The following is a 17,518-nucleotide window of genomic DNA, read 5'->3' as shown; positions in this document are numbered from 1 at the left end:
CTTTTTCATCACAAAAAAATCACATTAACTTTGAATGAGGGATTATTCTAAATAACTAATATTCTTCTTAAGAGATTCTTTTGCTACTGAACATCTGCTGTTAAATATTGTTTGATTTTTGCATTTCTGAGAGTTTTGGTTTGATTTTTCTAAAACTGAGCAATATTTTAAATATCTGCTTCCCTGGAATGTAGTACTGATACTTTTCAGGAACTTATGTTAGCAACTTTAACTTTTATATTTACATTTGGGAAATGATTCTATTATATCTGAAATTAAGTCATACAGCAGTACATCCTGAAATCAAATACGTTACAAAATACAAAAATTGTGCTCTCAGAGGGCAACTAACTAATGATAGAAACATGCATCTAGTCTCTTTGATCTGGGCCAGCAGACTTTGGTTCTATTTTTATTGGGGAAATCAAAAACCACAGCAATCAGAAGACCTCACAAGTTTTCACTTTGAACAAACAGAACATCTTATTTTCCTATATTTATAGTTATAGAACACTTCCTGCCAATCTCAACAAATAATGATTCTTATGCATAATGGCCAAACTGTAAATCAACAGTTTACAGTTGACTCATCAGCCAGTTTAATGTTCAAAATACCCTTTAAAAAATCCACTAAACTTAAAGAATAGAAATCTTGTTGCAGATCTTCTCTTTTAACATAGGGAGACAGATGGGATGAAGCTGGACACCATGTATTCTCATGCTTATTCTGTCATACCCTCTCCTCAATAAAATTCCATATAAATTCCATACATATTCACCTTAACTCTCTACAATTGTTCCTTGAGAAACAAAGACATCTGTACCATAACAATGAACATTTGGTAAGTTAATATACAGTAGTGGGTTTTGTAAAATCTTAATATAAAAAAGGAAAGACTCACTAATCATTATTGGCAGAACCTAATTAGTTTGAGTATCCTTGTAAGGATGGTTTCTATTAATGTACCAGTTTTCAGAACTGGTATTACTTAGGAATACAAACATACATTGCTAAATTAGGGATAGTTTTGAGAGAGAGGAGTTATTCCACAGAGTTATTCTCTGTGATTTGGCAAATTGCAGACAACTGATGTGGCTCTGCTCTTATTTGAGAGCAAACTTCTTTAAACTACTTTAACAAAACTGTAAGTTGGGCTTTTTCATCTTCTCACAACGTTTTAAATCAAATCTCCAGTGTTGTAGTTCCAATTCATACAGGAAGTATTCCCAATTATATTAGGAAAATCCTCTGATTTTTATCCAGGAAATTAACTAGGGACTGGAAACTGTTCTACACTAGCTACATTTTTCTGCCCTTTCTGGAAATGATGCAAAAGGAGACTTTCTTGTGGTACATTAATACTCTCTTCCTGGCCAACTATAGGAAGTGAAATTAAAAGTCTGATACATTTTAGACCTCAAAGAAAACTGAACTTTGGGGGGAAGATTTAATTATATGTGTTTTCTTCCAATTTTTGTTTCCCCTATATTGAATTTGCTAAAACTGAAATAGATGTTTTATATATATGAGTATGTGCTTCACATCAAACAGTGAAAATCTATGTAATGGCAATGTTTAAAGTATAGTTTGTTTATATATATATATAGTATTCAGCTTTGTTTGGGTATTTTCCCACGTCATTGTAGTTGTACTTTTAAAGTTGTAGCAACGTTTTGGCAGAATCTCATCTGTCATCATCAGGCTTCTGTATTGTATTCATCACAATGACGTGGGAAAATATATATGTTTCAGATCTGGGGGGAAAGATTATTTTCTGCTTTGATGCAATTCTTTTTCTAATTAGTTGTTTGTATTGATCAGGTTGAAGCTTCCCCGCATCTTAATCTGTTTAACTGGAATCACTATCATCTTCTACCACTCCAACAATAGGTGAAAAAATAGAAGAGACCTTGTTTGAATGATCTTACTCAAATCCAAGAAAAAGAAAATTTAGTGAAACTTTTTGAAAATTCTAAAAACACAAATGCATGTATGGATGTAAGAGATTCCTTTTTTAAAAAAATGATTTAATCTAAAAGTACAGGTGTAAAAAAAGGAGTAAATAGGGAAAACTTCCTTATTGCAGAATTTGAAATGCTCTCAGTGAAGCCCATTTAACGTTGTTGTTATAAATTATCTCTTTAACAGTATTTAAGATTCAGATCGTATTGGAAAGTTTTGTTTCTTAAGAAACTTGCTAAACTTAGTGCTAGGTAGGATTTGTCTGTGAAAAGAAATCTTGTGTTTTTACAGAAAATTGACTCTTCAAGTTAAAAATTAGTCCTTAATCAGCAGCAAGTGTTATTTTGTCCAATAATGTGATCACGATAAATCCCACTTGTGATATTAGAAATTTAGCCAATAAATCATAAAATCATTTAGCCTAGCTGAGCCTGCCTTCTCAACTAATTCGACTAGAATTAGAAATGTGGTAATTAATATTATACCAGGGCAAATATTTTATATTTTGACTCCTGTTCTTCATCAGATTCTAAGGTAGGTTTGGAACTCACAGTCTCCCAATTTCTAGGCAAGTGCCTTAACCACTAGACTAACCGGCATTCACTTAATAAATTAACAACCAGTGTCATAAGCTCTAGTGTACCGAGAGCCCAAATGCCTGCAATTTAAGTGTACTTACAGTATCTCCCTTTCTGTGTGTGTTTCTCGTCAAAGCCATCTCTCTAATTTTCTCCAGATTTGGTATTAATAGCATTAAAATTCACAAGAATAATTTGATCAATTAGAACCATCTGTGGTCTGATTTATAACTGCTGTGCCACATTTCAGGCTTAACATAAATTTGCTGTGATCAAAAGTTTTGTCATTGACATCATGACAAACTATAGAGTCGAAGTAATTAAAGAATTCCAATGGCTTCAAAAGGGGAAGCAGTTCAAGACTTTATTTTCTAAGCTCACTGGAATTACTCAGTTATTAGGAAGAAGAACATTTTTATTATCTTAGTTAGTCAACGTAAATGCTAAGCAACAAACTGTAATCGTTATGATTATTTTATTCGATGCTGCAGGAGGCATGCCTGAGAAATACTTGCAGTCGAAGTTTTAATACCACAAAACACTATGAAACACAAGAAGCAGAATGTATTGACTTTTCCTTTGGTTGGATGTTACTTTATGGCACATTGTATACATCTACTCAAGATATACTAGGTCAATAATCCCAGATATTTAGCTTGAGGATGACAAAGAAACTGACTTGAATAGTTTATCTGGTGTCACCTGTAAGATGTGAGTGAGATAGTTGAATAGTTGACTAGGATGTTGCATTGCTGTTCCCATTTAAGTGGCAAAATGTATTTAAATAGATAACATCCAACTTCTGGATTTCTCCAACCCCAAACCCTTCAAATCTCAGCTTCCTAGTTTAAATTCATCATTAGTTTCAGCAAGTTGCCTGTAAATGTCAAATCACTGAGCTGGGTACAAGTAACTTTCCATTTCCTCTAGTGAGCAACGAACTCCGTAATTTATAGTATTGTACAGATGCTGCAGGATATGGATCACCATTCTGTTTCACATAACTTCCACTGTCTGTAGAGAATAAAAAGATAAGTGCAATCCATATTGCAAAAACATCACAGCATGATAAATTTGCAAGCTTTCTCCAGCTTATGAATCATTGTGTAGAATTTATATTGTTGTTACATTAATGTCTGGTGGTGTGCACCATGAATAATTTTGTGCTAATTACAGCTGAATTCTGAAGCTGAGGCAGTTTATGAAGACAGCATTACAGCACCCTTGATTATAATACTAAAATAAACACCTTAAGTGCAGAATCTGGTGAATGATTGCAAAAACAAATGAAAGCATAAGAATAAAATGAGGCGATCACAAGAAGATACATACATAAAGCTTGCTCATCAGCTTTTCCCACAACTCCTTTAAACAATATGTTCTCTTAGAAATAAACTTTTTTAAAAGAACTGAGTTGAATATATGTATATGTATATGTATTCTCTATTTGCTCAAGAGAAAGCTACATAAAGTGAGGAAGTGTTGGGCCCAAAGCCAAACCTTCTTTGCTGTGCCCCAATTCTATAGAACAAATAGTCATTGGGGCTATGTTTGACTTTCATGCCTAACTTTTAGAAAACATCTTAAAATCTTCTTTAAATGGACCTTTGATGTTTTTGCTGTCTAGAGACAAAGAATGATGCATCATGTAATTTTTAAAATTGGTCTATGTTTAGTATTGTATATTGAGATTGTTTTTTTAGGTTTTTGTACACTGCCCAGGATCATGAGATTGGGATAGGAAGGAGGGAGGGAGGGAAGGAGGAAGGAAATTGTGTATATACTCATACTGGTTGTAATTTGAATAAAGGAGGGTAAATTTCATATCAATATTTGTATATATTCAAAAGTTTTGTTAGTTTTCATTTCTTTAATCAATACTCTTGTTCTATTTTCCAACATGTTTTGAAAGTTTCCCAAATAGCAACTGCATTAGTATTGTCATATTTTACAAAATTAATTGGTTTAATAAAGAACATTCTGCATGCTACTTCTATCTTATCAAACTTTTGGGATTTTATTTTTAGGGAAGTATTTGTATTATGTATGAATATTTGCTTAACAGTGGAATCTGATGTATGTATATTATGAATTAAATGATGTAACAAACACAATGGCATGCAAGCACACACATCATGTAAACAATGTAAAATAATGTAAAACAATTGCTACTGCTGTTGCTGATGCTTTTATTTAGTTCAAATGTCAATATGCCACTTTTAAAGGACAGAACCACTTGTGGCAGGTTTATAACTTTATTATTAATAAATACTAGCTAAAACAATTTGCACTTTTAGTAATAATAAAATCCTCATAAATATATAATAGTAGTTAAAATTAAGGATGTATACTGAGAAGCTGATGGTGTTAAAAAATATCTGGATGAGTTACAAGATTGTTCAAGTCATCCATATCCATATGTTTTTATCTTTTAGTGAAATGTGATTGACTATTCCAGAGAGAGAGACAGCGAGAGAGACACAGAGAGGGAGGGAGGGAGGGATGGGGATGGGGGGATGTAACATCATCAGACTCGTTAAATCTTTTTGTCACTAGACAGTATTCTTAGAATTTCTTTAATAAAGACATATAGATCTTCTGCCAGGACGTGGTGCAGTTTATATCTACAGGGAGAATTGGTAGAATGTGCTACACAAAATACCGTCCTTAATATGGCATTCAGATAGCAAATCTCTTGGCAGTCTCATGGAGATAATGATGTAATTATCTTGGCAGCAATATGGCTACAGTTTACATTTGCATTTTTCTGGGATGTTCTTTCACTTCTCCCTCTATCCTGCAGCCCTGGAGTTCCCTGCTAATCTCCCATTCAAGTCTTAGCTAATTCTATCCTGCAAATCTTTTTCTGAGAAGATTCCTACAGTATATGCTACCTCATCTTATTTACTCTGAGGTGTTTTTAAAAAGTACAAGACACCATATTATACTATTCTTTTAATGAGCTCCTGTTGAATCTACAGGTGATAGATGTAGGTAATCATTGGGTGAGACTCACAATATAATGCTTTGATAAATATAATCAAGAATATTAATGCTAATGCTAATAATAATAATACAAAAAAAGAATAATAGTGCTGGTACTGTTTATATTCCAACAGAGTTGAGATCAATAGAGTGTTCTTCCAAGTTTATGTATCTTTCCAGTTTATGAGAAAAGGTCATGATAGTGATGAATATGTAATCTGGGGGTTTATCTGGATGGGATTGCACCACCCCATGTAGACCTGGTGCACAATCTGGGGGCACTCCTAGACTTGCAACTCCTGCTCGAATAGCAGTTGGCAGTCATGAGTAGGAGAGTAATTGCACAACTTCATGTTGTGTGCCAGTTGTGGGCACAGTCATTCATGGGCACATTCATGCCCTAACCATCATTCATGACCTAACCATCTCCAAGTTGGATTACTGCAATGCACTATGAAAGGGCTACCCTTGAAGAGTATTTAGAAGCTACAACTGGAACAGAATGCGGTGGCACAGATTGTCCCGGAGATTGTCCGCGAGTAGCAACTGTGACATTGTTGTTATATTACCTGCACTGGCTGCCAGTTTGCTTGTGGGTCCAATTCAAGGTGTTGGCCACATCACCTATAAAGCCCTTTTTGGCATGGGCCTAAGTATCAGAGGAGCCACCTCAATGGGACTAACCTTTGCCATTAGTTCCATCAGAAAGACCCTACTTGAATCCCATCTACCAAACAAGTTTGGCTGGCAGAGTCCAAGAGAAGAGCCTTTTCTGTTGTGGCCCTTGCCTCCTAGAATACTCTCCCATCAGAGGTGAAATCTGCTTCCCTCACACACACACACACACTGCTGGCCTCCTGGGTGAGAGTAAAAACTTGACTCTGCCCCTTAGCCAGGGGCATTGGGGGTGGCTAACGGTGTAGAAAAGATTGCCACTTGCAGGCTACATCTTGCATCTTAACTTTTAATCTTTTTATTCTAATTTTTATTAAGTTAGGATTTTTAAACTTTTTAATGACATTTTAAGCCACCTATAGTTGCTGATAGTGAGATGCGCAGCATAGAAATTCAATAAACAAATAAATAAAATAAAATCTCACTCCTTTTGCTAGAATCTCAATCACACTGGGAAAGAAAGGGCTGATTTCTAAGGAAAGCAACATAAAATCACACTGTTGGGGAATCCTTTGACATACATGAATGCATGATATTTTTTCAAAACAAATCTAAAAGCTAGACTAGGCAATAAACAGCTCATTAGAAAAAGATAGTAAAATTAAGTGGTTAAGGCTTTTTAAAAAATATTTAAGAAGCACTTAAGCAGCCTGACATAAAAGGAATATATATTTAAATGGGGGAAATGAGTAATTATAGGCCTAATACTGCATACTAGACCAGCACATCTGGTCAAGGATAATCACTTTACCTTCCCCCAGGCTTATCCCTTCCATGAAACTCATAATTATGGCCACCCACATCCTTCCACTTACACAGAAAAATTAATGGTGTCTGGGCAGGGCTTATGAAATCACATGAATCCATTAAGCTCCACCTTAAGACATCCCACCGAAATCCCAGTTTCTGGATTGGGCCTAATTCTTAAAAACATACAAGAAAAGCCAACAGGAAAAAAATCTATATGAGATCCCCTAAGATATACATATAACACACATGTACATATTGTTAGGAATACAAGTCACCTAACAGGTGTTTCGGTTAGAAATATATAAACCAGGATAGACATTTTAAAACTGTATCTTTAAGAAAATGCAAAACTGTAGTTGGGTGTGGTTTCTCAAACAGCCATAAGATGGAGCCAGAAACCTGGGTTGTTTTAGTTTTAGTCTGAGTCTCAGAAGAGAGTGTATCTCTGTTTCCTTCTGTTGGAAAGTATTGCCATTCCTCCATTTTTCCTAATTGACTGATATTTCTGGATTTAATGTAAGTCTGTTACTGAACTGTTTTTGACACTGGACTTTGTTATTGAATTATCCCTGGATTGAAAAAAAACTGACTGATTTACCTGTGAATGACTTTGGATTGCTTGTTTGGACTTTGCTTAACGTTTCTGGAAGTAAAAACCTACATTTACTGTACAGTGCATCTGTGTGCTGTATGTGTATTATTCAAACACTACTCTCAAATATGTCTCCCTGTATGCACTCATTCTCCTAATGGGGAATTACCTCAACACACACACACACACATGAGTCTGCTTTCTACGTGGAAGTGTGGTGGTAGCATCATGTGTGGCCCTCGTGGGTGTGAGTCTGGTGTCATTCTAGACGAGTACCTAACATGAAGAATGACACCAGACCCACACCCACGAGGGCCACACAAGATGCTAGCACCACAATTCCATGTAGAAAGCAGACTCACACCCACACAGAAGATGAGACACGACCACGGACCAGAAGCCGCACTGTAGCTGCATCACTACCCACGTTAAACCCCTCCGAGCCATACATGAAGCGAACTGACACCCACCATGAAGATGCTGCACGACCATGAACGCGAAGCCAAACAGCAGGATCACAGCTCACCAGCTCAAATCCCCCAGCAACTAAGACTAACCTGAGCACAACCAAGCCCCCACCTGAACAGAACACACCTCCAGCCAATCAGAACACAGCCAACCCCCCAACCAATGAGAACACACCCCCACCCAATCAGAACACAGCCAAGCCCCCACCCAATCAAGTCACACCCCCACTAGCAGTTAAAAGGAAGAAGCAGCTGCAAGCTCACATTACTCTGAGAAGCACAGAGCCGAAGACACAAGCCTGAAGATGATGAATAAGACTTCATCAAAACGTTGCCTAGATACTTCCAATCTTATGCGGGAGAAAACCCGAATAACCAAAGATCCATATATAGACACACACACACACACACACACACACATATACACCTAGCATCACACACCCTATTCTACCTTCTATTTACATTTTGACAATAATGTATTCTGGTTTCATGTTTCATACTTCACACTCAAAGAGTGGTGCAGGGTACATTTAAATCACTAATGTGTTTAGCTTTATATATTGCCAGTAACTAAAACCATTGAAAAGAGTCTAATCATATTGTACCTTATATGAAAACCACACGACACTAGGATTTAATTCCTAGAGTGCTGGGATATACGTATAAGCAGATTTCATTAAAAAAATAGAACTGTAACATCTTGTGTGAGATCATGATAGTTCTGAAGACAACCTAAGTAGCCAATAAAGACACAGTTCTTATCTTTGTAAGCTTTTGCATTAACTCTTAAGAATATCAATACCAACAAAGGCTGTATTAATGTAGACAATGCTATTCTTAGGAAACAACTTTATGAGAGAGGTCTTGTGGCACATAAACTAATAGGCCACTACACCATAGTTTCAAAGATAGCTTCCCCTAGGTGGTTTCCCCAAGATGTGCAACATGAGTTATTGTTGATCTAAATTTGATAGAACTTTGTGGCCTGCATTTCCAAGAGTTCATGTGTATTCAGAGGCTCCAGATTGTAGTATTTGAATAATTAGATAGTAGACACATTTATGTTTCTTTCTGGAAATGCCATGTAGTGCATAAATATAATTACTTAGCCGTTGACTAAACCTTGGACACAAAGTAAGGAGCATTTTCCTTCATTGGGCAAAGTAACAGTCAATCTTTGAAAAAATATTGTGGCTTTCAATTGTCTTCCACATTTGATAGAGGAGCAAAAAAAGGAAACAGAAGTAGAGAAAGGGCCCATTTATGACCAAGCAAAAAGTCCAAATGATTTTTATCCAATAACATGCTCTGCAATGAATCTTAAACATGTGCTGAAATTTAGAATCATACTCAGGAAAATGATAAACAATTTGTTACCTAACTTAAGCATATTGATGGAAATCTCAGTGCTTTTGTTTTGTTTTCCCTTCTGTATTTCCTTTTCCCCAGTAAACTCCTTTTTAATAAATGTCTTTCAGCTATTCTTACTTAATAAGGGACTTACTCATTAAACTCTTCTCTCTATATAAGAATGTATGGTTAAACAGCTACCCCTTGTGTTTCACAAGTTGCAGAAGATTTATTGTAGTTAAATTATGTAAAATTGGAGCTTCAGGTGGGAGGGTCCAATCCATCATCTTTTACTTTTATAAGGTCTATGATGAAAGGAGAAGGCCTTGGTAGAAAGACTAAGAATCCTTCAGGAGGCCAGAAAGTTCAGTTTGCTGCAGAATTGTTTAAATAATGGACTTACCAATGTCACTTTTAATTGTATTCCCTCCTGGTTGGTAACAATGAAATGTAAACAAGTCATTTGTCTATTTTAGCTATTTTCTCTTCAAGTCTATACCATAAGAGGGAAACTTTTGAAACAAAAAAAAAAGTCTATGGTAAATGTTTCTCTATTCTCATTTCTGATCTAACAGCTGGCAAGTGCAGCTGGCAAGAAAAAATCAGTTCTGTCAGAGGCCTCCAAAGTTGTCACTGCAGCTAGAATTATGCTACCCACATATTTCTGCAATTTGTGAAGTTTAATTGGTTTAACGTTTTACTGGCTCCTTGATTTATCTCCTGAAGATAGCTTATTAAATGGTGTTTCTGACCTTCTGTAACACTGTATTGCTTTTTTTGCTGTATCTTTTATGATTGGAAATCCTCTAGAAGAGATGTTAGAACCTGTGAAAAATGTTAATGGAAAGGAGTTTGACCTTCATGAATATAGATTTACTAGTGACTTTACTATCTTGGTAAGGACAGCTTGCCATCAAGTTTCAAATTAAGAAGGGTATTATAGCTGATCACTCTCCACTCTCCGCATAATGCAAATATAAAGATATACTTTGTTGAAAAAATACATTCCATTCAGAATCTTTGTGGAAGGAAATCTAGGCTTTTCTCTTGTGAATTTTATTTTGGAGAAGACACAAAGTATTCCAGATAGCATTCCAATTTTCCCTCAGAAAATCCCATCATTGGGAATGAATAGGAGATGAGATTATTTTATGAACTCTACAATATTTTAATATTTTTTAATTTTGATTATTTTTAAATTTTGTTAATATTTTTAAATATTTTAATATTTTGTGTTGGATATTATGCTGCTGATATAACAAGTTGTCTTCTTTACCTCTTTCCAAGTGAATTCTGAAGCCACTAAACTTCTTTTAGGGAGTAGGATTTAGAAAAGAAAAACAGACTAGAGAAAGCCACCAGAAATCCCTACAAAAATTGAAAATGGTTTCCTGATGAAGTGATAAAATAGATTTTGGTGTATCTTTTTATTAGTTTTATTTGTTCAATTAATTTAAAAAAAATATTTTAGATTTTTTTATTGAAGTAATGTAAACCAAATTGTCATATGGAATTATTCCATGAGATATACATATAGAAATAAATAAATACACACAGATTTTTAAACCATGCAAAGGGTATTTGCATATCTCCTAGACTTTGTGTAGGATTCCAAAGTAAATATGTAATTGTATACATAGTAGAGAATCATGGAACAACTAATAGATAACTCATGGTTGACTATTCAGACAACAATATAAAGCAGAAGCATTTTATGTTACTGTATTTGGAATCCAGATGCCTTAAAAGCTTACTCGTGTTTGAAGTTTAGTATATTTGCTATTGTATTTATCAGAAGTGAAGGGTAGTCATTTAAAAAAAAACAAAAATACAAAATCTGGATATCTGTCCAAAAGATCATCCAGGTACTTGTTTTGTTCATTTTATGCCTTGAGGAACAAAAAGGGATGAGCTATGAGATAAATGTGAGTTGCTTCCATTTTTTTATTTGGATATTTATCTATAACTAGCAATAATAACTTCCTTCCTTGCCAGGCATAAGTTGCTATAGAGCTATGTCACATTTTGCCTTAAGATTTCTAAACGATTATCAGGCTCTTTTTTAATGTTTAATTTTTTTTTAATTTTAAAATTAAAAGTTATCTCAAATTCCTCTTAATCAAGTGTGAGATGCTTTCAGTACAGGCTATGTTTACTCAGAGCAAATGTCACCAAGTAGGTTTCAAGATCAAAACATAGATTGCTTTAAAATGCTTATTATAACCAATATAATAAGCATTTTAAAGCAATCTATATCTATGGCTGAGGCTACTGATTCAGTTCTAAATATTTTTTCAAGGTATTGCAATATGTCAATTTATCAGAACAAATGAATAGCCCTTGGACTATCGCAGTGAGGTATGTGAAGTGAAATTAGGCATTATCTCTTATTCAAATATATATTATTACTTTGCAAGCTCACATGCTGAGGGAAAGCATGATATGAAGTGTTCATGTATATCAGTTATTGCAATTAACATGATTGTTTGGATTACGTCCACAAGTGGGAATCACAGTAAACGTAATCTGATGCCACCATTCAATTTTGGCCTAAAGTGAAATTTCAAAGCAGAAACTGTCAGGTTCAGAATGTCCCAGGATTTTGAAGGAGGAAAAGCATTTCAATAAAGCATTTCAAACTTTGTCAGAAGTGCTTACAGTCATTTAAAGACTTCTGCCTAGGCAAGAAGAGTTTTGCATCCTTATCACTGCATATCCTCCAGAAGTTTCCACTCAAAACTTCCAGAAGGCATGAAATAACATGCAAAACTTTGTGTCAATTAGTGTGGTCTATTTTACCAGTAGACCAGACTTTTTATATAACTGATATAACTTTTCATAATTCTTTAAACAGCTACTTGGCTTCTAAGGAAGAGCTAGCAAGACTAAAAACATATAGGCACAAAAGTTGAGCTTTTAATTGTGAACAGAATCAAGAGACCAGATTCAGGCTACATACTGATAGCTGTATTTTTTAAAGAAAAAAAATCTTCACATAATAAATACATCTTTTACACACTGACTTCAAATTTACCTCAGAAATCTATGTACAATATAAATAATTATAAATGGGAACAATTTTCAAGATATTAGCAACAAAGCTAAATTGATTTTCCTACATTACATTCCAAGGGAAAACTTCAAATTACAGATGTAACTTGACAAGGGCATTAGAATCCACACACTGCATGTCGTTTGTGATGCTGTCAATTTTGTAATTTGGTCACACAGCCATATCATCGCTTTTAACTTCTGATATACATGGGGCTCCAGACTCACAAGTTACACAGATATCCTGAAGGGTTGGCATTAATTTCCCCGTCTATTTCAATGCAGGTGCATATGCTCCTTTATGTTTGCTCAAAACACTCCTTTCTAGTGAAATGAAAGGTATGCAAGAGCACTGGAGCACAAAAAAACAAAACAAAAAATAAAAAATCCACCAGATATTATTACTAAGACTTCTCTTTAATTTATTTCCAAATAAATAACCCCATATACTGATTCTGAACATGCTTATGTGGAAATAATTCCCTTTAGAATTCATGGGTCCTGTGAGATCAATTAATTTAGAAAGAGACTGTCTGCATTTCAGTAAAACAAAAAGCAAGCATAAATGATATGGGAAAAGAGAGTGCTTTTAAGTACAGAAATATAATTTAGGTCTTAAAATCTTTAATAGCCTTTAGGGAAAAATAAGAAAGTGTCAATACTTAACATAAAAGAACTGTGCATAATTTCTTTTTTTAATAACATAAAACACTGTTCATTTATAATCAGCTTACATATTTGGGTTTGAGAACATTTTTTTCATTTGAAAACTAAGCTACATGCATTAAAAATAAATAATAGCTTCTTTTTTAAAATAGATTAAATGACTACAATAATAAATGAACACATTTTCCTTTACTGTTTGAAAGAAGAAGTTACTGAATAGAGCTGAAAACTTATTAGCCAAATCCTGTGCAAAGTGAAGGCTATTGATTTCAACAGTTAAAGTCTACCTAATTTGGATAGGAGCGGATTCTTTGGTTTGGAGTGGAGTTTTCCTACCTCTACACAGAGTCAGCTCCAAGCCCATTTCAAAAATTTAGAGGATCTTATAAAATAGAATGGAAATAAAAAGCAAATTTCAGAAGGAAGAATGATCCTTATAGACCATCAACTTTAGATATTCATTGCTTATCTATAAGCCAACTTTCCTCAACATAGCTTTCCCCACATGGGCTGAACTACAATTCCCAAAACTCAGTCAAGGCCAGAATTTAGGAGATTATAATAGGAGCACAAGTCTAGGGCAGCAGGTTGGAGAAACCTGGTCTATAAATCCAATGTTGCTCCTTTCAGTCATGAAGTAGCAGAAGTGCAAAAATGCATCATCTTTCTACAATGAGTACATTTCCCCCACCTGAAAGTCCAACTTGTTGTACAAAACTTCTAAGTTTATGAAATGCAGAAGTTGCCATTTATTTTATTTGAGGAAAGCATTGCAATACTACATAGGGAAATGGACTGAAATATGGGAAGAACTGCATTCAAATGCAATTTGCAGTTCAAAATCCACAGGAAAGCTAAATTTTCAGTGCCCTGTTTCAAATTCAAGCTTGAGAGATAGAGGTCAGTGGGAGGGTCAAAGGGGCCATATATCAATCAATCAAATACAGCAAGAATCCAAAATTCAAATATTTATTTTGATTTGCCCTAACACCCCAGATGAAGAAACTATCATATTCATAGTAATCCTGTAAAATGTGCGTGCTCCAAAATGGTATCCAATGTTAAAACCAATCAGGAGGGATGAAAACTTAGTGCTTACTTTTTGACAATACACAAAAATACCAGATGTTTAAAAAATATGAAGGAAAATCAAAGAGAACAGGGTGAACCAAGCATTTCTACCCAAATTCAGTTGATTCAAGATTCCTGCATTTTGCAAAAAGATTTGGCAGCTGTATATAGCCTGCATTTAGAATGTAACACAAAAATCTACTATATGTCAGATTAATGTTTGGTAATGGTCACTATCTGGGAAAGATATTATCTGAACACATCATTGTGAAGAGATCTAGCTGAGTTTTAAGCATGGAGGCTTTCCTGAATAACATGAAAAGCATTTTAGGCCTGATGAAATTCTGATACATACGCTACTGAACCTTGAAAACTGTGTTGGGATTCTTACTCTCTGTTTTCATTTTTAGAAATTCTTATATTGAAATCCAAAATATTTCTACTTGCAAGTACTAGAGTGAGTGTACTCTACTATGCAGCTGTACATGCAGAATGGTTACATATTAGCAACAGTCTACACCGAAAAGATTCATAAGCATAAATACTTACCTAGTAGTTATTTGTGCAAGCTGAATAAGGTTGCAACCTGTAATTGTACTATATGGAATACAACTTGTTTCATAATGTGGAATGTGACAATCTGGATATAATTTGTAAGTTTCTTCTATTTAAGAAATTAGTGATGGGCCTTGTTTGTGTCCAATACAATAGTCATCTGGAATTTTTAATTTCAGAATGTAAACTCATTTTTTAAATCTTTATAATCATTTTAAGCCTTCCCTTTAGAATATGACTGGAAATTATTCTTATTAATTTATATATTAGCTTTTATGCTTAACATTTTCATTATTAGTGCATTAATATTGTGGACCTATGCTACATCAATATTTACCTTTATTTTCTCCATAGCTTTATCTTGTATGCCAGATATTAAATCTATAGGCTACACAGTACACATCCTAAGTAAAATATTTATGACGGTGTCATTTTTAATCTTAGTGAAATCTCAATCTTGAATAAACCAAGAGCTATTGTTGACTTGCTGATTCGCAATTATGTGTTTATTCATTTGGTAACTGTTTCTCATCTTTGCTATATATTCCTTCATTGACTGGAGTGGCAGACTTAACAGCCTACATGGCCCTATCGTTTTTCAAAACATCAGTAAAAGTGCAGAAAAAGTAGCTGAGGCTATTATTCTATTCTTGGATGATTCTCCTTCCCTGAATGAGAACTTTACTGATCATTAGTTATCAGCTGTTATGCTTGGAATTGTGTAGATCCTGAAAACAAAACATTTTACAACATTCCCAACAGTCTGTGATTAAACTTAAAAGACATTTGAGGAAGTTTATATTAAACTGAGCACTTGTCCACATATTGCATTAAGCTTCTCTGTAAAACTTCATCATTATTATTATGGGCAGATAGGTGGGAAATGAAGCACACATATTTTCTTATGTAAGTAAAAATGAAATACTGCACAATTGTACTTTGCTAAATTACATCTTAGATTTTTTAAAAAATGGTGGTTGGGAGTATCCAGTACTTTTTCAAGATACCTTTACTGTCTTGAGATGAAACTTTAGGGATTTGTGCATGCACATTTCTAAATTAAGTTCAGAAGGAAAGCTTTTAAATAATCTAGCAGAAATAAATAGGCTTAATGTTGGCTGGATCATTGTCACCATTTGCTATACTAACCCATGTGTTTACTTGTACTTAACCATGGAATAAATATTCCCTGGCAACAGGTTTTCTCTGCTCTCTTCACATAATGTTATCTTAATCCTTTGTCCAGCTTTGTGTGAGGTTTTTTTTTCCTGCTAATGATATATGGTAACTTCTGCAATAGACTCGTCCCATTGTTATATCACAATAATAGCACTGGAAACAGGCTTTATATAAGTCCAGTGATGCCATGAAAATTCTGTAAGCCAGCAGATGGTTAATGGCCTTGTTCTCAGCTATGCTAGTATTAAAGAAAGATTTCCCTTTCTATTTTGACATTATCCAAAAATAGCCTCAATTCACTAGGTTTTCTCTTTGAACCTCAATGTAATTACTGTGCCTGGAAACAAAAGGAAGAGAGACAGTATAGGGATTAGCAATAGGGACAATGAGTGTCATGTCAGTATATTTTTCTGTCAACTCAAAGATGGTCTTTGGTGGGGAAAAACCACAAGCAGTACCATTGCTCTTAGATCCAACTTTCTATCCAAATTACTATTACAACTGTAAATATTTATAGTTTTCTTTATGCTTCTATTTACTTAATTTTATGCTGCTTTGTGCTGAACCCACAACGTTTATCAATGTCTTACATAGATCTTATTCAACTGTGTAATTAACATAATAATTCCATCTAAACACTTTTTTATAGTGTCTTTCTGATTTTGGTAAGATCAACTTCCAAATTTGTGATTTCAAATGAAAGCTATAATGCCAGCCATCTTCTAACAGTTTCACTGATTACAACTCATTTGCTTTTAAACATCTGTTTTTGCAGATATAAGGTGTTTCTCTGCCAACACTGAAATTTAGGAGAAACAGACTGGAAGAATTCACTTTTTCACTTCCACATACAAACTTCAAGTTGGAGAACTTTGATGAAGATTAAATGCAACAATCTTAATAAATAATCTTTCCCAAAAGCATAGGAATCTGTTCCTAACCATAATATCTAAAATACTGAGAACTCAATAGTACTGTAGTTCAGCAACACCTGAAGGTCTACAGGCTTATGTACTGTATCACTGTGGAAAATTGCATTAACTCTTGCCTATGCATTACATCCAATTTAACAGATCAATGTCTTTTGCAGAATGGAGCAGAATGCTGCAATTTAAAACACTACAAGAATGCGACAGCACTGAAACAAAAGACTATTGTATGAGAAATACCGGAGTCTTCTATGTAATTGAGGAGCCATAACACATTTATTCTATTACAATCTATCTGCTTGATTTCAATAAATTTATGTCTACTGATCCCCTGGTTATGTCACAAAAATAAAATTACCTGTAACCTTTCAGGTAATCCTGGATTTGAGTTCTGGTAAGCTCCAGCTTGCTCGTTTGTTGCAGGACATTTAATCCAACATCTGGTTCCCCATAACTATACCATTTATACTGTTACATCTTGTGAAATATGTAGCCAAATATAACTGAATAGGTTCTCATGGTGTCTACCCATATTCAACTCCTAGTCCTACTTCATATTACTTTGGAACAAGCATGAATGAATGAATGAATGAATGAATGAATGAATGAATGAACGAACGAACGAACGAATGAATGAACGAACTTGCTCTTCAGAAACACACTGGGCATCCAACTTGCGATTCTTGATCTTCTGACAAGCAAATTCA

Source organism: Pseudonaja textilis, chromosome 1 (genome assembly GCF_049901715.1).
Source record: "Pseudonaja textilis isolate UNSWEBS1 chromosome 1, rPseTex1.2, whole genome shotgun sequence".
NCBI classification, from domain to species: domain Eukaryota; kingdom Metazoa; phylum Chordata; class Lepidosauria; order Squamata; family Elapidae; genus Pseudonaja; species Pseudonaja textilis.
Note: the sequence above shows the minus strand (reverse complement) of the source record.